The 23,743-nt window shown below is 44.9% G+C and overlaps 1 pseudogene; it reads left to right on the top strand.

The window, feature by feature from the left end:
• Positions 1-3,120: 3,120 nt before the first annotated feature.
• On the top strand, positions 3,121-3,236 carry LOC140484776 (U6atac minor spliceosomal RNA; annotated as a pseudogene).
• The last annotated feature ends 20,507 nt before the right edge of the window (positions 3,237-23,743 follow it).

Here is a 23,743-nt window from a genome sequence, read left to right as displayed (position 1 = left end):
TAACACTTGCCTGTACCTGTGTTTTGGTTTTTGCTGCTGTTTACCTATTATTTACTATGACTGCTCCTTAACTCTGTGACATGCCTGTATTGCTTGCAAGACAAAAGCTTTTCACTGTGCCTCGGTACACATGACAATAAGTTCAATTTAATTCAATTCATCAAGGTCTCTGTGACCTTCTTTGTAGCACAACACATTTTCCATAATCGGAACATTGCTCCTGGTGCAGCAGTTAAATGTCTACCTGTTTACGGTGCCAAATATGTTATGGGCTGCATATTGGAGAAAGTGAGGGCTGCAGATGCTGGAGATCGGAGTCGAAAAGTGTGGTGCTGGAAAAGCACAGAGGTCAGGCAGCATCCTGACCGGAATTTCTGATGAAGGGTTTATGCCCGAAACATTGACTCTCTTGCTCCTTGGATGCTGCCTGACCTGCTGTGCTTTTCTAGCACCATACTTTACAATGATGGGCTGCATACGTTGGGTACAGACCATGTGGGGCACAAAATCCAAACCCCATGGCACCCCAAACAGAACTTGACTTCCAAGCATGACAATGTTGATGATTAGATGAAAAGCAGACCATTCAATCTTGCCAATATGGAATACCAATCACTATCCTTTACTCCCACTGGAGAAGCCAGTTAACATTTGCATCTTGCACCATGACCTCAATAACTGCAATGTGTTACATCATTCCAGCATCTGAATGCCCTCTGTGTAAAGGGTTACTTTCTCACATCTGTCCTGTGTTTATTCTCCCCACTCTGACCCACCACTTGCTGTTCACCATGGTCAGCCAGACATGACCACTACTCCCACCACGAGATGAAAAATGAACTTCCTTCTCAATACAGACATTGTAGGTTATTGCGAAGATTCGGATGGTCAGTATGGACTCGATAGACTGAATGGCCTGTTTCCACACTGAAGGGAGTCTATCACTTCACCAGAGTGTTTCTCTCATGGGAAGAGTGACAAAAGTTGGATGGACTGTAGGAACTGCGTGGACTAGAAATTTTGTAAAGAGATGCCATTTATCATCATTTCATATGACATTTTCAACTCTATTTTTGAAGCAGCAAATCAGGAGATTAAGCTCCCCTGATAACAACCCAATAATTCAAACTGGGAAATTCCTTGGACACTAATATTTGCAGAGTGAAGGCTTTAAGTTCTTTGGAAAGTCAATATTTTAAAAAATCATTCAAACTAATCGGAAAGTGTTTATCTACTTGATTTTTTAATTATTCATTTATTGGATCGGGTCTGTTGCATATCCTGAATGTTCTGGAGAGAGTAGTGGTTGCCTTCTTAACCTGCCACAGTCATTAATGTGTGGGACACACATGTTACCGTTAGGGATTTGATCCAGTGTCTGTGAAGGAACAGTGATAAATATCCAAGTCAGGATGGTGAGTTATATAGAAGCTGTACATTCTGGGGAGTCCAAAACCAAATGGCAGTAAATGTAGGGGAGATGGTGACGTAATGATACTGTCACTGGAGTCGCATTCAAGAGCCAAGCTAATGCCTCTGTTAATTGGAAAGCACGTAAGGTATGATCAGTGTTGATCACTGGGAGGACAGTCGAATCACAGAATCCCTACGATGTGAAAGCAGGATATCCAGCCTAATCGAGTCCACACTGGCCCTCCAAAGGGCATTCCAGCTAGACTGGCCCCCTACCCCATCCCTGTATCGCTGCATTCCCATGGCGAACCCACCTGGCCTGCACCTCCCTGGACAGTTAGCACAGCCAATTCACCCTCACCTGGGAGAAAACCACAGCACCCAGAAGGAATTCATGCAGACACAGGGAGAATGTGCACACTTCACACAGACAGACAGACAGCCAGCCAGCCAAACCTGGAATTGAGCCAGTGTCTTGGCGCGGTGAGGCAGCAGTGCTAACCACTGAGCCACCGTGCTATTAATTAGGCCCTGGATATTAGAGTATCAAGTTTTCATCGGGAGCTTGATCAGTTCTGATTGTATTTGCAATGGGAGAGACACTGCACCAGTCCAAATTCCTGCTCTTTGCATTATGTGCACCCGCACTTACTCTTTTGAGCTATGACACAAGAGAGGAATCCGAAGGGTTGACAAAGGTATTATAAACAAAGCACAAAGGAATGTCATATGAGCATTACACCTTTACCACTGTCGGGGAGTATGACATCATTGTCCTTGACAGCGTCTAGTAATACCTGAACCTGTCAAAAAAATATGTGTGGCTTAAACAGGCGGCTGTATATCGTGAAGCTGCAAGTCAAGACCACAACAGAAATATTTGGGTAATTATCCCATGCCACATGCCTGCACAACATTCTACAGGAAATGACTGGGATTGATTTTATGCACTGCAACTACCTTTCACTATTTAGATGCACACTAGTGATGCCAAGGCTATGGGTCAAGTGCTGGAAAAATCGAATTAGAATAGTCAGGTGTTTGTCTTTCACTGGCACAACCTCAAAAGGCTGAAGGTTCTTCTTTCTGCGCTGTAGACCTCTCGGACTATGACTCTAATAAACTGTATGCCTGCTGGAGAAATAATGTTGCTTTTACTGGTAGACTTTGCTGTAGGTTTTGGTCTCAAGATTTGTTGCAGACAGACAGTCGGCTGATCTTGATTAAATAGTCACTTTGTGCACTGTGCTGCTTGAGATGACACTGTCCTTTGCTGAGCCAAAAGACTCAGTTAACAATTAGCATCCGAGGAGCAGGAGAATCGACGTTTTGGGCAAAAGTCTTTCATCAAGAGCCCAGCCCTTTGCAGTACCACACTCTTGACTCTGATCTCCAGCATCTGCAGTCCTCACTTTCTCCTCCGTTAACAGCAAGATCAACCGTAGCCACTGTTCAGAGTCCAATACTGCTGTACCCAGTGCTGCCAGTTATCATTTCATTATGTCGAAACCACAACTGTGTAGCAGTTTGAATGATCCTCTGATCAAATTGCTGGATGGGCGAGTGAGGTGGGGGTGAGAAAACTGCACACAGAAAACTAGGGGAGGTGGGACAGTGGGAAGGAAGGAAGAAAGAATGGGATAGTGATGGGGAAGGGGGGGGGGGGGGGGTGAGAAAACTCGGGAGGGAGGAAGAAGAGCAAATAAGTTGTTACATGAGAGGACAGAAGGTTAGCAATCCCCTTCCTAAGGATGGATTGGTCCAAATGGCCTTACAACACACATAGTTAAGGCATTACTTAGTGGCACCTAACAATCTTTTCTGGGGACCCTCTTGCAATGCAGTGGTATCATCCCTACCCCTGGACTGGGAGGGCTAGGTTCAGGTCCCACCTGCTCCAGAGGTGTCTAATAACATCCCTGAACAGACGGATTAGAAAAACAGGGGAAAAATAAAATGAACTCTTTTTTTTCTACCGTTTTGCCTACTTTGTTTCAAGTCCATGGCAGCGTCACTTTTACAAAGGGTACCTGGTTTCTCAACGCAGATCAGTCTTCTTCCAGCTCTTTGTGACATTTCGAGGTGGTGCTTTTCGGAAGTCCAACCACCTTGAAAAAAAATCTAAACTAAATGGAAGAACTCCACCAGTTTGTAAGGCAGGGGACTTGTGCAGAAGTTGCAAAGTAGAGTCCATTGCCCAAGGTACTGACTTGGTGAATGTCATGAGCCTGACTGATCACCTTTCACAACTGAGAGCTTTCATAGAATCCCTCGTGTGAAAACAGGCCATTTGGCCCAACAAATCCACACTGATCCTCCAAAGAGTATCCCACCCATTCCCCTAACCTATTACTCCTACATTTCCCCCGACTAATGCACCTGACCTACACATTCCTGAACACTGTAGACAATTTAGCATGGCCAATTCACCTAACCTGCACATCTTTTGACTGTGGGAGGAAACCAGAGCACCAAGAGGAAACCCACACAGAGACACTGGAAGAATGCGCAAACTCCATACAGTCATCTGAGTGTGGAATCAAACCCAGGTCCCTGTGCCACGAGGCAGTAGTGCTAACCACTGAGCCACCTTCCTGCCCGTGAATTTAAAATGCGTTAAGATACAAAACAAATCACTGACTCAAAGTTCTTTCACTTATCAGGTCACTTTTAATTGTTCAAAATCTCGACAGTTTGACAGTGTTCCTCTTTATAGCTCAGTCCTGTACACAAATCATAGAATCATTGAATCCCTACAGTGTGGACAACAGGCCATTTGGCCCAACAAGTCCACACCAACCATCTGACGTGTAACCCACCCAGACCCAGTGCCCTTCCCTACTACTCTACATTTTCCCTGACTAATGCACCTAACCTAAACATCCCTAGACATTATGGGCAATTTAGCATGGCCAATGCACTTAACCTGTACATCCTTGGACTGTGGGGGGGGAAACCGGAGCTCCCGGAGGAAATCCACACAGACACATGGAGAACATGCAAACTCCTCACAGACAGTGCTCGAGACTGGAATCAAACCCGGGTCCCTGGCGCTGTGAGGCAGCAGTACCAACCACTGATCCACCGTGTGGTGACACTTAGACCCAGAATGATCCCCGAATCCATCACCAGGTTTGGCGAACCAGGAGTTGCCTTTGGGAGAAAAATTTAAAAGGGACCCGAGGGGCAACCTGCTGCATGCAGAGGGTGGCTCGTGTGTGGAATGAACTACCAGAGGAAGTGGTAGATGCAGGTACAGTTGCAACATTTAAAAGATGTTTGGATAAGTTCATGGATAGGAAAGATTGGGAGGGATACGGGCCAAATTCAGACAAACGGGACTAGTTTAGTTTGGGAAACTTGGTTAGCAAGGAGAAGTTGGACTAAAGGGTCTGTTTCCAGGCTATATAACTTGGCATACAGCTTGGGCATTTCAAAATGAGTGTCAAAATCCACCTCGTTTGACATTCAGAATTCAGATATCCTCCTAGTTCTCAGGTCCACATCACCTCATTTTTTTAATTCGCTTGTGTTCCTCTCAGTGTGACACCCATTCTGCCCAGGAGTGATAACAACGTGCATACGTATGAACAAACTATACATTCCCTAAAAAGAATTGCTATTGCTTTCATTATAAAAAAACACTCGTTGCAGATCTAGTTAGCCAAACGTAAGCAATTGTTCAGCAGATGTTCAGTAGATAGATTTGTTTGAGCAGGGTATTTGAAGAGATAGTTGAATAATTAATTCATCTTAGAAGAAGCTCTTTAGAAAACTGAAAAGGTGACTTAGTTTTATAATCACAGCAACTGCCCTGATTTTAAGGCCATTCAAAAAGTCATCACTCAATGATCGGTGATTCCCATGGAGCACCATGACAGCAGCCACACAAGGAACAGGAGACAGCAGCAAATGCCATCGGAATCATTGCTTTCTCTTCACTTCACACTGTCAACACAAAGCATTTGGCTGCACCCTTCAGTCCCACATGCATTTGTGTAGCATCTTTAACACAGCAGAAGACCCAAGACAATGCACAGGTATGTTACCAAATGAAATATGACACCCTAAAGGGAAATATTTGAGCAGACGCATGAAGGTTTAGTCAAAACGACTGGTGTTAGGGAATACCCTGAGAGACAGAGAGACACACAGTTAGCTCGAGAGCGAGAGCGAGAGCGAGAGCGAGAGGGAGAGCGAGAGGGAGAGCGAGAGGGAGAGCGAGAGGGAGAGCGAGAGGGAGAGCGAGAGGGAGAGCGAGAGGGAGAGCGAGAGGGAGAGCGAGAGGGAGAGCGAGAGGGAGAGCGAGAGGGAGAGCGAGAGGGAGAGCGAGAGGGAGAGCGAGAGGGAGAGCGAGAGGGAGAGCGAGAGGGAGAGCAAGAGGGAGAGCGAGAGGGAGAGCGAGAGGGAGAGCGAGAGGGAGAGCGAGAGCCACTGTGTCAGAGCGAGAGGGAGAGACACTGTGTCAGAGAGAGAGTGAGAGCACGATGGACAGAGAAGAAAGACAGAAAATCAAAGAGTGAAACACAGAGAGAGAGAGAGAGAGACTGACTCCCTCGCACCTCTCCTTGTGCAACCCCCCCCCCCCCCCCCCCCCCCCCCACACACAGACACACACAGTGAGGCAGAGGGGTTTAGAGAGGTGCTCCAGAAATTAGCTGGATGCTGAGACACCAACTGTTAACAAACTGATGCCTGTATGCTGAATTGGGCAGCAAAAGGCATGCATGTGGTTTACAAGGAGTTTATTACTAATCTATAAATTAGCACAAACATCATCATTCCCTTCTGGATCCTTTTCCAGTACAGGAAGCATCTCCACACAGGGAAAATAACCCAGTTTTTTTTTATAAATAATTCACCACAGAAGAATGTCTCATCCCTCTGGCTCATTTGCCGATTCCCTTAATGCGAAGCCCTCTTACCACCCCCCCCCCCCCCCCCTGCTGGGAGGAGGGAGGGAGCTGACCTGCGTCAAGAGTGGGCCACTGGAAAAGCACAGCAGGTCAGACAGCATCCAAGATGCAGGAGAATCGAAGTTTCAGGCAAGAGCCCTCCATCGGGAATGGGAGCAGACTCGCCCCATTCACTTAGTCAGAACCTCCCCACTTCAAATGCATTTTGTAGCCCTTTACTCTGAGTTATGTAGGAAACAAAAAGCAATGTTGGTTGGCCACAAATGGGTACGATGCTGCAGAGTAGGTCTCTCAGACACAACAGTGGGTAATGGACAAACAAAAGCATGGAGGGGGACAGGTGGTGGGAATGGACAGTGGTTGAAGAGCTGAGGTGCTGTGTTAAAAGTGAGAGCACGCTTAATACCATTCATCAGAAACCAATGACGATATTTGGAAGAAAGTAAAAAAGCAGCATCTCTGGTGGACCTGAGTTACCAAATCAAAGATTTCCCTGTGACAAATGTGTGGCCCATAAATTCTAACTCAACCATGCACATGTTTAACCAAAACATTCCTCAGCAATCTCTCCCTCTCTACTTCAGCAGCTGAAAAAGGTTTTATTAATCTCTCACCAAAAGACCATGATGTTGGATCATAAAACAGCACATCGTAGGAGGGGGAGCATTTAATGTTTTCAAATGTTGCCAAACGACAAGACCACAAGGGCGGCACGGTGGTTAGCACTGCTGCCTCTCAGCGCCAGGAACCCGGGTTCGATGCCAGCCTCGGGCAACTGTCTGTGTGGAGTTTGCATATTCTCCCAGTGTCTGCGTGGGTTTCCTCCGGGTGCTCCAGTTTCCTCCCACAGTCCAAAGACGTGCAGGTCAGGATGAATTGGCTACGGGAAATGCAGGATTACAAGGGTGGGGTGGATCTGGGTGGGATACCCTTCAGAGGGTCGGTGTGTAATCAATGGGCCAAATGGCCTGTTTCCACACTGTAGGGATCCTATGATCAACACACCTCTGCATTTTGAGGTGATCTTCGATTCTTGATCCAACTTGACTTGAAACAACTCCATGTCATTCTGAACAAATCTACCACTGCAGAGCCATCTGACTGAGTAGAAATGGCTGACGCACAGTCTACAGCACCAATGGAAAGCAAACTTGTGAAATGAGGATGGAAGACAGAGGCTGACGCTAATACAACTATAAAAGTCCATCACTGGCTTCCTGATCTGGACCCTAAGCAACACGGCTGCTAGCGCATCACGCTGTGACGGAGTGCCCATCACATGCCACTCCTCGCAGCATTGAAGTAAGGTCTTTGTCCTCCCAGCAGTGAATCATCAGCCTAGTGTATTTCTACAATCAATTATTGCTGGGGTGAAACAACGGTCAGCACCTTTAGTAACTTGGCAGAAAAGCACTGAGTATTACATAAATGTTTAATTCATGGCAGAAACTAGGAATACTGCAGCAAATAGCTCACCTCCTGACTCCCCAAAGCCTGTCCACCATCTACAAGGCACAAGTCAGGTGTACAAAGTTAAAAATCACACAACACCAGGTTATAGTCCAACAGATTTAATTGGAAGCACTAGCTTTCAGAGCGGCATTCCGAAAGCTAGTGCTTCCGACTAAATTTGTTTGTCTATAACCTGGTGTTGTGAGATTTTTAACTTTGTACACCCCAGTCCAACACCGGCATCTCCAAATCAAGTCAGGAGTCTAATGGAATACTGTGATGGATCAGTGCAGTCCCAACAACACCCAAGAAGCATGAAACTGTCCAGGACAAAGCAGTCCATTAGATTGGGAACACATCCACAAACATCCGCTCCCTCCACCACAGACGCTCAGTAGCAGCAGTGCATACTACTGACAATGTGCACTGCGGAAATCCACCCAAGATCCTCAGACAGCACACTCCAAACCTATGATAAGGGCAGCAGATGCATGGGAACCTTCTAGTTCCCCTCCAAGCCACTCACCATCCTGACCTGGAAATATATCACTGTCCCTTCACTGGTCACTGGGTCAAACTCCTGGAATTCTCTCCCTCAGGGGATGGCGGGACAACCCACAGTAGGTGGACTGTAGCGGTTCAGGAATTTGGCTCACCCCCACCTTCTCAAAGGCAACTAGGGATGGGCTATCAATGCAGGCCAGGCCAGGGCAGGGACACCCACATCCCAGAAATGAATAAATAAAAAAGGTAAAGAATATTTAAAAATTAATTTCACAATAGATTTTCTCTTCCTCTTTATGCCATTGTTAAGTTACTGCCAAGAGAACCTTGCATCGGGAAAGAATAGCATTTCCAGCAGTCGTGAGCGTTTGTGGCTAGCCCATACTGCTGCTCAACATCTAGACTGATCAGATGGAAACACAATGTTTCCACTTGTGGACACCTAGTTTCAGACTAGGAGTGAAAGGGGAGGGTGGGTTTAAATTGAGGTAAAATTGGTAAATACAATGAGGAGTTCAGGCAAAACCTCTATCGGGGGGGGGGGGGGGGGGGGGCTGATTGGAATGGAGATCTGATTGGAATGTGGTCTCCTTTGCATTGGGGAGACTGGATGCCTTCTCGCAGGGCACTTTAGGGAACATCTCCGGGACACCTGCACCAAATCAACCACACCGTCCTGTGGCTGAACACTTCAACTCCTCCTCCCACTCTGCCGAGGACATGCAGGTCCTGGGGGGGGGGGGGGGGGGGGGGGGGGGGGGGGGGGGGGGGGGGGCCTCCTCCATCATCACTCCCTCATCAACAGTTGCCTGGAGGAAGAAAGCCTCATCTTCCGCCTCGGAACATTTCAACCCCAGGGCATCAATGTGGACTTCACCAGTTTCCTCATTTCCCCTCCCCCTACTTTACCCCAGCCCCAATCTGCCAACTCAGCACCATCCTGTCCTACCTGCCAATCTTCCTTCCCACCTATCCGCTCCACCCTCCTCTCTGACTTATCACCTTTACCCCCACCTCCATCCACCTGTTACACTCTTAACTACCTGCTCCGCAGCCCCACCCCCCCCCTCCCATTTATCTCTCCACCCCCGAGGCTCCCAGCCTCATTCCTGACGAAGGGCTCTTGCCCTAAACGTCGATTTTCCTGCTCCTCAGATGCTGCCTGACCGGCTGTGCTTTTCCAGCACCACTCTAATCTTGACTCTGATCTCCAGCATCTGCAGTCCTCACTTTTGCCTGGAATGGAGACCTCACCACCACAGAGCAGTTGAGATAAACAACAGAGATGCAATTAAGGAAAACCTTTGCGAGTAAATGAAGAAACAGACTGCACGAATAGAGTTAGGCCAGGTGTGAAGTGGTCTGCATGGAAAGTAAAGTACTTGAATAGATCGCTGGATTGAATGGCCCATTCCTGCTCTGAAGTTTCTCTGGGGCTAACAGGGACCAGGTAGCAATGTCACTATGCTTTTCATTCAGTGACCTAGAAGGGTACACTGCAGATAGGGGCTCACATACATATCAAGTCATAAATCCACAACATATCAAGGTAAACTCAGCAGTGGTGGCCACGACAATAATTATCAATTGTTGATTTAACAACCCATCTGCCTCACTCATGTTTATTAGAGAAGGATATCCACTGGATCTGGCCTACACGTGACTCCAGACCAATAGCAGTAGGGCCGACTCTCAAAATGCTCTCTAAAGTCACCGAGCAGGATGCTCAGTTCAAGGAAAAGATAACAAATATGAGCCTTGTCAATGACATGAATATCCCATGAAAAACTAGGGAAAAAAATAGTATATTTTAAAATCCTCAGTGCAGAAACTTTACCCAAAGTATGATAAGGTAGGAGAAAGCAGGAAATTATAGACCAGTTAGTCTGACCTCAGTGGTGGGAAAGATGCTGGAGTCTATTATAAAGGATGAAATTACGGCACATCTGGATAATAGTAACAGGATAGGACAGAGTCAGCATGGATTTATGAAGGGGAAATCATGCTTGACTAATCTTCTTGAATTTTTTGAGGATGTAACTCGGAAGATGGACGAGGGAGATCCAGTGGATGTAGTGTACCTGGACTTTCAGAAAGCTTTTGATAAAGTCCCACACAAGAGGTTAGTGAGTAAAATTAGGGCGCACGGGATTGGGGGCAAAGTACTAGATTGGATAGAGAATTGGTTGGCTAATAGGAAACAAAGGGTAGTGATTAACGGCTCCATTTCGAAATGGCAGGCAGTGACCAGTGGGGTACCGCAGGGATCCGTGCTGGGACCGCAGCTTTTTACAATATATGTAAATGATATAGAAGATGGTATCAGCAAAAACATTAGCAAATTTGCTGATGATACAAAGCTAGGTGGTAGGGTGAAATGTGATGAGGATGTTAGGGGATTACAGGGGGACCTGGACAAGTTAGGTGAGTGGGCAGATGCATGGCAGATGCAGTTTAATGTGGATAAATGTCTGGTTATCCACTTTGGTGGCAAGAACAGGAAGGCAGATTACTACCTCAATGGTATCAAATTAGGTAAAGGGGCTGTTCAGAGAGATCTGGGTGTTCTTGTCCACCAGTCAATGAAGGCAAGCATGCAGGTACAGCAGGTCGTGAAGAAGGCAAATAGCATGCTGGCCTTCATAACAAGAGGGATTGAGTATAGAAGCAAAGAGGTGCTTCTGCAGCTGTACAGGGCCCTGGTGAGACCACACCTGGAGTACTGTGTACAGTTCTGGTCTCCAAATTTGAGGAAAGACATTCTGGCTATTGAGGGAGTGCAGCGTAGGTTCACGAGGTCAATTCCTGGAATGGCAGGATTGCCTTACACGGAAAGACTGAAGCGACTGGGCTTGTATACCCTTGAGTTTAGAAGACTGAGAGGGGATCTGATTGAAACGTATAGGATTATGAAAGGACTGGACACTCTGGCAGGAGGGAACATATTTCCGTTGATGGGGGAGTGCCGAACCAGAGGACACAACTTAAAAATACGGGGTAGACCATTTAGGACAGAGATGAGGAGAAACTACTTCACCCAGAGAGTGGTGGCTGTGTGGAATGCTCTGCCCCAGAGGGCAGTGGAGGCCCAGTCTCTGGATTCATTTAAGAAAGAATTGGATAGAGCTCTTAAAGATAGTGGAGTCAAGGGGTATGGAGATAAGGCTGGAACAGGATATTGATTAGGAATGATCAGCCATGATCATATTGAATGGCGGTGCAGGCTCGAAGGGCAGAATGGCCTACTCCTGCATCTATTGTCTATTGTCTATTGTTTATTGAACTGCTGAAAGCCTCTTATAGTGCCGTAGGAACAACAGTGGCAAGTCGCTAAAAGATGAAAGGGCAAAGGGACATTCTTAGTCCCTGTGACAAATTTCACTTAGGGCTGTATCCATCAAGATCTATTCTTAAGGAGGGGGTTTGCCAATCAACTAAAGTGGGAGAAAACATGGCAAACTGTGATCAGATTACAAAGATGATCAGATGCGCAGAAACAAGAACTACAGCACTGGGTCCCACTGAAAATCCAAACTGCCCCCAGTACCCCAAACTGATGAGCACTGACCAAAGGAGGTTTGAAGATTAATACAGCCAAAGTGGGCTTTTTCAAATGAAGTGCTCATCACAAGACAGGGTGTTTTGGCTTAAAACAATGAATGATTGAGTGGCAATTAACTTTAGGAATGCAAGCTTGGCTCTGGGCTCTTGCAGCATGGAGTGTCCCTACTTATGGGCTTGAAGGCAAGGGTTCAAGTCCCACCTCTCCAGAGGTTATAACATCTCTGAACAAGTTGATTAGATAATATCTGCAAGTTTCCTCTCCCTAGAATGATTAGTGTGGAAGAAGCTGCTCAAGGAGGTTTGGTGTTACATCCATAGGGAGAAAATGACATGGTCAGTCACGAGAGAACTATAATCGGTGTGCCTTTGGCTACTCACTGGTGCTGCTGAGCACATTTGCTTGTTCATAATTTGCCAATGCAGGGCGAAATAGTCATCTATGTAGTAGAGTACAGGCTCAAATTGCAAATTTTGATGTGATTTGGGGTGCCAGTACTGGATTGGGGTGTACAAAGTTAAAAATCATACAACACCAGGTTACAGTCCAACACATTTATTTGGAAGCACTACCTCTCGGAGCGCTGCTCCTTCACTTTGGAGTAATCTTGGAGTTTGAGTGCTTTCCATTGTTTTATATTATTCTCATCTCTGGACCTGCATTCAAAGAAGCCAAAATAGGAAAAGTGCAAAGAACAAAGGAACCGAGTTAAAGGGGGTACAGCAAGCAGCTCAGTCCAAAAAGCCTGCTACAAATTTTTAATCTTTGCATCAAGTACCCTGGTTCTCAAAAGAAAACTAGATAAGAGTCATCCAGTGCAGAAACACACCCTTCGGTCCAACCAGCCCATACTGAATATAATCCCAAACTAAGCTAGGCCCACCTGCCTGCGCTTGGCCCACATCCTTCCAAACCTCTCCTATTCATGTACTTATCCAAGTGTCTTTTAAATGTTGTAATTGCACCCATACCCATCACTTCCTCAGGAGTGCATTCCACACACAAACTCCACACACAAACTCCACACACAAACCACTGTGTAAACAATTTGTCCCTTGCCTTTTTTAACTTTCTCTCCCCTCACCTTAAAAAAAAATGCCCTCAATCTTGAAATTCCCCCATCGCAGGGAAAACACAACTCCCATTAACTCTATTTATATCTCCCATGATATTATAAATCTCAATAAGTTCACCTTTCAACATCTCTACTCCAGTGAAAAAGGTTCCAGCCTTTCTTTATAATTAAAACCTTCCATACCCAGCAACATCCTAATGCCTCTTTTGAACCCTCTCCAGCTTTACAATATCCATAGATGTCAAATTTGTACAAATCCCATGAAGCAATTGTATTGTGTAAATTATTGGGCACTCCCAAAAGTGTTGAAATGCAGTGAGACTTTGTGAATTGATTCTGAGAAAGTTTGAGCTCAAAGTAGGGTCCACAACAGACCGGGTATCCCTGAATTAAACTCTGTTAGTTTTTAAAATCTTTGAGTTTCAAAACATTAAACTTCGAACAAGACAGACTCTACTTGTGCGAGTATTTTGCAACCACCATTGAAAGAGGTCAGTGAACAGGCAGGAACCAAGGACATTGAAGGATTAACCAATTAGAGTTTCCAATGTTGCGAAGAGTTATAATAGTGACTGGCTCAGCAAAATTATAACAAGTCGACACAATTCACAAACAACACACAAAGAATTAAGGGAGGGGCTGGGGACAAAAATAAAATTGTCTTTATGCAGAGGTCGGTTTCGAAGGTGGAACTGTTTGCCAGAAAGTGTTGTTGAAGCACAGTCTATAAAAGAGCTTTCACAAGGGAATCTGATAGTCGCTTGAAATCGAGGTATGTTAAAGAGCTCAGGAAGTGAGGTTGAACTGGTAACGGCTCATGTGGAAAATTACTAGTACCTGCATGATCAGACCTGCTCGTTTAACATTAACATTGTGGTGCTAAGGGTCGCTGCTCACTGAGGATAAATAACAAAATGCACCAAAGGTATTTCCTAGTCTCTGGTGTCAAAGATCTGATGCAAAATACATTTTTTGAAAAAAGGTGAATGAAACCATATTTTCTTATCACTAATATCATAACAAGAAACACTCATTAAGAGCATAAGCTAACATGAAAAAACATCATACCAGATGATGGAAATATTTGAGTAAGCTACAGTTTTATCCCTGCATGATCCATAGTTGTGGCCTCATCAAGTAAATGTGCTCAAAAGAAACTAAATTAAAATGTGATAGGTTTACATCAATAATATTGATGGTTACTTTTTAATCAATCTGTACCAAGCAAAGTGTTTAAGTAGCCATTGCTTAAACAGATCACAGGGCTGTGCTTTCATTAGAAAGACATGACTGGTGGTGGTTTAACCTGAACATAGAACAATACAGTGCAGAACAGGCCCTTCGGCCCTCGATGTCGCGCTGACCTGTGAACTATTCTCAGCTCGTCCCCCTACACTATCCCATCATCATCCATGTGCTTATCCAAGGATTGTTTAAATCTCCCTAATGTGGCTGAGTTGACGACATTAACAGGTAGAGCATTCCACACCCTTACCTCTCTCTGAGTAAAGAACCTGCCTATGACATCTGTCATAAATCTATCACCTCTCAATTTGTAGTTGTCCCCCCTCATACAAGCTGAAGTCATCATCCTAGGAAAAGAACTTTTACTGTTTACCCTACCTAATCCTCTGATCATCTTGCATGTCTCTATCGAATCCCCTTTTAACCTCCTTCTTTCCAATGAAGATCACTAGAGCTTAGGAGAAGGTGAGAGCCCTCCATGGTAAACTCAGTCTGTCTGGGAACTGAATCCATAATGTAGGCATCACACACTAGCCATCCAGCCAACTGAGCTGACCAACCAACTTGCGTTGTGACATCGAAGTAAAAGAGGTTAATTCAGGAGCCTCTTGCAAACAAGCTGACCAATAGAAAGTGGAGATTAGATTAGATTCCTACAGCTTGGAAACAGGCCCTTTGGCCCAACAAGTCCACACCGACCCTCCGAAGAGTAACCCACCCAGACCCATTTCTCTCTAACTAATGAACCTAACACTACAGACAACTTAGCATGGCCAATCCATCTAACCTGCAGATCTTAGGACTGTGGGAGGAAACCAGCGCACCCGGAGGAAACCCATGCAGACACTGGGAGAATGTGCAAACTCCACATAGACAGTCGCCCGAGGGTGGAATCGAACCTGGGTCCCTGGTGCTGTGAGGCAGCAGCGCTAACCACTGAACTGCCCCAGAAAGGTCAGAGGGTGCATTCCTCACACATGACTGAGGGGCACGGTCAACTCTTTATGCTGGGGTTGCCTCCACACACCTGCTGGAGTTAGATTGTTAGATTGTCAGTATGCCTTTAAGCGACTATCACCTCAAATCACCACTGCAGCAAAGCATGTGTTCTGAGGCTCTTAAGGTCTCAGACTCCATCATAACTGGGGTCGCAAGAAACTTGACATGCAGATGGAACCATGCTACTGCTTGCAACTGAGAAGTTTAGTATTAGCCAGACACTGAAGTGCCGCGGATCATGAAACACGTGCATATTAAGGAGCTGAAATAAATGTCTATTGAATCTTTAATTACCAAATTACTCATGGCTGGTTCTTATGTCACAGAAGCTAAGATGACACGTTGCTGCTTTAGACACAAAGCAGCTGCTGGAGGCAAAGTGGCAGTTCAGCAACATTTTAACTCGTAAATAAAATCTCAAACTCAAACTGCACTGAATGCATTTGACACTTAAACTCCAACAACCATGGAGGCACAGTGGTTCAGTGGTTAGCACTGCTGTCTCACAGCACCAGGGTCCCAGGTTCAGTTCTAGCCTCGGGCGACTATGTGTGGAGTTTGCACATTCTCCCAGTGTCTGCGTGGGTTTCCTCCGGGTGCTCTGGTTTCCTCCCACAGTCACAAAAATGTGCAGGTCAGGTGAATTGGCCACACTAAATTGCCCACAGTGTTAAGTGCATTAGTCAGAGGGAAATGGGTCCAGGTGGGTTACTCTTCAGAGGGTTGATGTGGATTGGTTGGGCTGAAGGGCCTGTTTCCACACTGCAGGGAATCTCAAAAAAAAAATTTTGATTTGGCGCAGGAGAGCAGGGAAAATGCTGGTCCCTTGCATGAAAGAGTCAACAGAGTTCTCCTTACTTGCGACTTTGTTCCTTTAACAGCGAGTGTTAATTAATGGAAGAAAAACCTTTGAAACTAGAATCTTCTTCCTTTATCTGTAAAGAAACAGTTAAAAGGCCAGCATCCAATTCATTAACAGATATTCATACACCATGCAAATGCAACCTGTGCCATACACTACACCCCGACACATTCCACTCATATTTTACTTGTCCACAACTACAATCAGAAATACATTAGCAAAAGAAGATAAGATGACTGCTAATGATATCAAATTGCCCTGTTTATCTTTTATCTCATCTTGCACAGCCTCAAGCAAGTTAAACTTTGTGGATATAATTGGATGTTCCCACAGAATTGTACCTGCTCAAAGACTTTTAATTAAGAAACAAACACAGAAGGAACCGATGTCAGTTTACTCAGATGCTGAGATTCCAGTGAAACCGCTATTATTGATTTTGCACCCAGGGATGAGGGAGTAGAGAAAGATAATGACATGGACAGCAAGACGAAGATGATTTAAAAGGAGTCAGAGTCACAGATGTACAGCACAGAAACAGACCCTTCGGTCCAACCCGTCCATGCCGACCAGATTTCCCAACCCAATCTAGTCCCACCTGCCAGCACCCGGCCCTTATCCCTCTAAACCCTTCCTATTCATATACCCATCCGAATGCCTCTTAAATGTTGCAATTGTATCAGCCTCCACCACTTACTCTGGCAGCTCATTCCATACAGGTACCACCCTCTGCGTGAAAAAGTTGCCCCTTAGGAGTCTTTTATATCTATCCTCTCTCACCCTAAACCCTCTAGTTGTGGACTCCCCGACCCCAGGGAAAAGATTGTTTATTTGTCCTATCCATGCCCCTCATAATTTTGTAAATCTCTTTAAAGGTCACCCCTCAGCCTTCGACGCTCCAGGGAAAATAGCCCCAGCCTGTTCAGCATCTCCCTGTAGCTCAGATCCTCCAACCCTGGCAACATCCTTGAAAGGGTTCAGAAAAGATTTACAAGTTTCACATCTTCCAATAGGAAGGAGACCAGAATTGCATGCAATATTCCATCAGTGGCCTAACTAATGCCCTGTACTTCCCAACTCCTGTACTCAATACTTTAACCAATAAAGGAAATTATACCAAACGCCTTCTTCACTATCCTATCTACCTGCGACTCCACTTTCAAGGAGCTATGAACCTGCACTCCAAGGTCTCTTTGTTCAGCAACACTCCAGAGGACCTTACTATTAAAAGTGTATAAGTCCTGCTAAGATTTGCGTTCCCAAAATGCAGCACCTCGCACTTATCGGAATTAAACTCCATCTGCCACTTCTCAGCCTATTGGCCCATCTGGTCCAGATCCTGTTGTAATCTGAGGTAACCCTCTTCGCTGTCTACTACACCTCCAATTTTGGCATCATCTGCAAACTTACTAACTGTACCTCTTATACTCGCATCCAAATCATTTATATAAAAATGACAAAAGGTAGAGGGCCCAGCACCGATCCTTGTGGCACTCCACTTGTCACAGGCCTCCAGTCTGAAATACAACCCTCCACTACCACCCTCTGTCTTCTACTTTTGAGCTAGTTCTGTATCCAAATGACTCGTTCTCCCTGTATTCCATGAGATCTAACCTTGCTCACCAGTTTCCCATGGGGAACCTTGTCGAACACCTTACTGAAGTCCATATAGATCACATCTACTGCTCTGCCCTCATCAATCTTCTTTGTTACTTCCTCAAAAAACTCAGTCAAGTTTGAGAGACATGATTTCCCACGCACAAAGTCATGTTGATTATCCCCAATCAGTCCTTGCCTTTCCAAAAAAATGTACATCCTATCGCTCAGGATTCCCTCCAACAATTTGCCCACCACTGAGGTCAGGCTCACCGGTCTATAGTTCCCTGGCTTGTCCTTACCGCCCTTCTTAAACAGTGGCACCACGTTTGCCAACCTCCAGTCTTCTGGCACCTCACCTGTGACTATCGATGATACAAATATCTCAGCAAGAGGCCCAGCAATCACTTCTCTAGTTTCCCACAGATTTCTCAGGTACACCTGATCAGGTCCTGGGGATTTATCCACCTTTAACCATTTCAAGACATCCAGCACTTCCTCCTCTGTAATCTGGACATTTTGCAAGATGTCACCATCTATTTCCCTACAGTCTAGATCTTCCATATCCTTTTCCACAGTAAATACTGATGCAAAATATTCATTTAGTAACCCCCCATTTTCTGTGGCTACCTTGCTGATCTTTGAGGGGCCCTATTCTTTCCCTAGTTACCCTTTTGTCCTTAATGAATTTGTAAAAACCCTTTGGATTCTCCTTAATTCTACTTGCCAAAGCTAGCTCATGTCCCTGTTTTGCCCTCCTGACTTCCCTCTTACGTATATTCCTACTTTCTTTATACTCTAAGAATTCACTCAATCTATCCTGTCTATACCTGACATATGCTTCCTTCTTTTTCTTATGCAAACCCTGAATTTCTTTAGTCATTCAGCATTCCTTATACCTGCCAGCCTTCCCATTCACCCTGACAGGAATATACTTTCTCTGGATTCTTGTTATCTCATTTCTGAAGGCTTCCCATTTTTCAGCCGTCCCTTTACCTGCAAACATCTGCCTCCAATCAGCTTTCAAATGTTCTTCCCATTACCGTCAAAATTGGCCTTTCTCCAATTTAGAACTTCAACTTTTAGATCTGGTCTATCCTTTTCCATCACTATTAGTCAGGATGAAATGAATGAGACGAAAACAAATTGATTTATAGAAATTAAACCTTTTTCTTCCCTGTTCCATTGTTCGAATTTCTGTATGTTTTAATTTACTCTTAAGTATGCTGTACAAGTTTCTACTTAGAGTGATGCAACTTCCTACTTCAAGATAAAGGGGGAAGGAGCTAAGCTGAGGGCATATCATTGAGATTACCGCACTAAAATAGGAGATACCGTGGACAGTGAGGAAGGTTCTCAGAAATTGCAGCAGGACCTTGATCAGCTGGGCAAGTGGGCCAAGAAATGGTAAATGGGGAATTTAAAGTAGAAAAGTGTGAGGTCTTGCATTTTGGAAAGTCAAATCAAGGTAGGAGTTTCATAGTGAATGGTATGTCCTTAAGGAGTGTAGTGGAACAGAAGGACCTTGGAGTTCAGGTTCACAATTCTCTGAAGGTGGAGTCACAGGTAGACAGGGCAATGAAGACGGATCTTAGCATGCTGACCTTCATCAGTCAGGACATAGAGAATAGAAGTTGGGAAGTTATGTTGCAGTTGTACAGGACGTCGGTAAGGTCGCCCTTGGAATATTGTGTTCAGTTTTGGTCACCTTGCTATAGGAAGGATATTATTAAACTGCAAAGAGTACAGAAGAAATTTACAAGGATGTTGCCAGGACTCAGTGGTCTGAGTTATAAGGAGAGGCTGGACAAGCCAGGACTTTTTTTTCTTTATAGTGTAGGAGCCTGAGGGGGGACCTTATAGAGGTGTAGAAGATCATGAGAGACATGGACAGGGTAGATGCACTCAGCCTTTTTGCCAGAGTTGGGGAATCGAGGCCTAGAGGGCATAAGTTTAAGGTTAGAGGGGAAAGAATAAAAGGGGACCCAAATGGGCAACTTTTTTTTTTACACAGAGTGGTATGAGCATGTGGAATGAGCTGACAGTGCAAGTGGCTGAGGTGGCCAAATACATAGATAGGAAAGGTTTAGAAGGATACGGGCCAAGTGTAGGGAAATGGGGTTAGTGTGGACAGACATTTTGGTTGGCATGGACCACTTTGGGCCAAAGGGCCTGTCTCTGGGCTAGATGACTCTGACTCAATACATTCTCCCTATTGCCATCCTTGAAGCTTGTCCTCTTCCATTTACCTCTTCTTCACTGTCATGGAATAGACAAGTCTGGTGGGAACGGGAAGGATCAAGTGGCACCTTCAGATTTACACTTCCTTGCTAATATCACTGCAACACATAAGAAATAGGAGCAGAAGTAGGCCATTCAGCCCATTGAGCCAGTTCCACCATTCAGTAAGATCAATGGCAATTTTTCGTACAGTCATACAGCACTGAAACAGACTCTTCGGTCCAACCAGTCTATGTCAAACATAATCCCAAACTAAACCAGCCCAACCTACTTTCTCTGGCCCATGTTCCTCCAAACCTTTCCTATTAATGTACTTATACAAATGTCTTTTAAATGTTGCAACTGTACCCACATCCGTCACTTCCTCTGGCAGTTCATTCCACAGACAAAACACTCCATGTCTTTTTTAATTCTCTCTTCCCTCACCTTAGAAATGTGCCCCATCTAGAGAAAAGACACCAACCTTATCTATAACCCTCATGATTTTATAAACTTGTAGATTCTTCATTAACAAAGGAATGTGTTTACCCTTGCCTTGCAAATATTCAATGACACGGTTTCCATCGGTTTGCCCAGGTGACTTGGACAGCAGCGAGAAATCACAAAATAGAAAACAGTACACTCGTGTAAACCTCTCACTAAAGAAACAACTTACTTCTCAAAGCTTGTCCATCATCTACAAGACAGGAACTGATGGAATACTCCCAATTGCCTGGATGGGTGCAGCTCCAACACCACTCTAGAAGCTTGATCCCATCCAGGAAAAAGCAGCCCAACTGATTGTGACTGTTAATGTATGTGGTGCCAATCTCCAACACTGATGCACAGTATGAGCTAATTACAATATGTACTGCACAAATTTACCATGGCTCCTTAGACTATACGTGCCAAATGAATAACCAATACCATTCAGAAGGACAAGAGCAGCAAATACGTGGATGCACCACCAACTGAATGTTTTCCTCCAAGCCACACACCCTTGTGACTTGAAAATATATTGCCATTTCCTCAGTGTCTCTGGGGCAAAATGAATTGCGGGTGTACTTACAAATGGACCGTAGCCACTCGAGAAGCCAAGGGTAACCAGGGGCGGGCAATAAGTGCTGGCCCAGCCAGTGACACCCACATCCCATATATGAAAAAGAAGCAAAAATGAAGCACTGCAGACATTCAAAGCATGTCAAAACTGGAACAGTTATCAATAGGGGCGGCACGGTGGCTCAGTGGTTAGCACTGCTGCCTCACAGCATCAGGGACCCAGGTTCAATTCCAGTCTTGGGCAACAGTCTGTGTGGAGTTTGCACATTCTCCCCGTCTGCATGGGCTTACTCCCGGTTTCCTCCCACACTCCAAAAATGTGCAGGTTGGGTGGATTGACTGCGCTAAATTGCCCACAATGTTGGGTGCATTAGTTAGAGGGAAATGGGTCTGGGTGGGTTACTCTTTGGAGGGTCAGTGTGGACTGATTGGGCTGAAGAGCCTGTTTCCACACTGTAGGGAATCTGATAGATGTCAACTCACAAATGAAGTGCCTTCTTTGTAATACATTCCCAAGTTTCTATATTTATAGACTATGTAGAAGACTTACTGGGGGCATTCTTTTCCAGAGACCCAGGTGATTTGATCAGGTAGATTTACTCAAAGAAATGCTGAGCTAAGAAAGCAAGACTCCCATCAAAATCCATAAAATGCAATTGCCTATCACCTTGTCTCACGCCCATTTTCGAATTCATGAGCCCCGATTTCTGTGAAATGTGAGTGACACAAGTTCCAACGACTTAATTCCAAATTATAATAGATTTAAATAGGTGTTTAAAAGGGAAAGAACATTTTAGACCTTCTTGCTGGTAACTGCCTTCCCACAAAGCAACATCCTAAAGTACATTCTTCTTTCCCCATTGAAATTTCAGTCTTCAACAGGGTGTCCTAAGGTTTTTTGAAACAACGATGTACACTCGTACTTAAACACCATTGTAAACTTACACACAGCAAGCTCCTACACACAGAAATGTTGAGATAATCTGTTTTTATGATGCTGACTTGATGGATGGATGTTGATCAGGACATTGTGAATTACCATCCTACATTTCTTCTAAATAGGCACATGTCATATCTTTTATATGTATCCAAAAAAAGGGGCAGATAGTTTCATCTGGAAGATGAATTTTCGATAATGTGGCATTCCCTCCGTGCTGCACTGGAAAATCTTGCTCCTTTTATCATGAAGTGCTAGAGTGTGACATAAACCAGAGACGTTGCTACACACCTTTGCGGCTGGTGTGACATGAACTTTGGTCTCCTGTCCCCAAGGTATGGACACTACTACTGCATCGCAGGGGTCCGGTTCTGATCTGATCACACACTGAGACACAGCTGGCATCCAAAGACTCTTTATAGAAAATAATCCATGCAAAGTGTGGAGTTTACGAGCAGAAGTGGCGCAAATTTATGGTGGATGGATTAATAGAGGAAGATGACGCTAAACATGCAATGGCAACAGAAGAAATTCCACGTGGAAAATTAATCCATGGAGCCATTAGACACGGTCATTCACCCAATGACAGGTCAGCGGCAGAGATTAGAACAGCATGATTGATTAGGGAGAATTGACCACGTTAAGCTGCAGATTAGCAACAAGTTACTGAGGCAGCTGGTGAGCAGACGATGCCTGTCTTTTGGGAGATGCTGATATCGCTACAATGATCACTCAGTGCAGGAAGAGCAGTGAAGCCTGCACAAATCAAATCCTACTTGAAACACAATTATGATTAAGGCACGAAATCCAGTCCTCCATCATCGCCAGGATTCTTAAACTAATATTATTAAGTGGGGAAAATAATCCCCCACCGATTCTCTCTTAAATACCTCAATCATGTGCAAAATGAAGATACGATGATCTGACCGACTCTTCACGGATTACTCCTGATGAAATTCTGAGCTGTTGCCCGGTTTCTCCCCCCCTCTATATATTCCATTAAATGCTGTGCATTGAAGTGTTTCACCCCTCTCCTGGTACATAATGAACATTCAACGTGCTGCACTCCAAACAGAGGGACCAGATCGTAAACATTTACTGAAACTTTTCATTGGTTTCAACTCTGCGAAACAAAACATCACAGTAATGACTCAGACACTGGCTGGCCTGGACCTTCAATGTTTGGCAAAATCCTGCCTTTTAGATACAGCTATCCCGTGAATAATCGAATTAATTCACAATTTCAACTGTCCAAACACTTCGCTCAGCATCATCCCTAAATTTTTCCCCTCAATACACATCTCCAAATCATTTATATAAATCAGAAAAAAGCAAGATCTCAACACCGATCCCAGGGGAACACCTTCAATTCATCTCCAGTCTGAGAAATGCGCATCTATACCTACCCGCTGTTCTGCACTTTGAGCCAACTTCTAACCCATGCCGTCAAGGGCCATCATCCATGTGGAACTGTGTCAAGTACTTTCTGGAAGTCCAAAGATGCAACAGCCACAGCACTATCCTCACCCACTGCCTGTGTCACCTCATCAAAGAACTCAATTAAAATTGCCAAACATGGCTTGCCCTTAAATAAGGCGAACGTGAGGACTGCACATGTTGGAAATCAGAGTAGAGTGCGTGGTGCTGGAAAAGCACAGCAGGTCAGACAGCTTTCCTGATGAAGGGCTTTTGCCTGAAACGTTGATTCTCCTGCTCCTTGGATGCCGCCTGACCTTGCCCTTAAATAAACCATGCTCACAGTCTAATATTAACTTATTTTTCTCTAAGTGTATATTTACCTTATCCCGTATTATGATCACCATCAGCTTTCCCACTATTTTTATCACGCTGACAGGTCTATCATTCCCTGGGTTAGCCTTTGTCCCTTTCTTAAACAATGCTGTCA

This window comes from Chiloscyllium punctatum, chromosome 13 (genome assembly GCF_047496795.1).
Source record: "Chiloscyllium punctatum isolate Juve2018m chromosome 13, sChiPun1.3, whole genome shotgun sequence".
NCBI classification, from domain to species: domain Eukaryota; kingdom Metazoa; phylum Chordata; class Chondrichthyes; order Orectolobiformes; family Hemiscylliidae; genus Chiloscyllium; species Chiloscyllium punctatum.
This window is presented reverse-complemented; position numbering and strand designations above follow the sequence as displayed.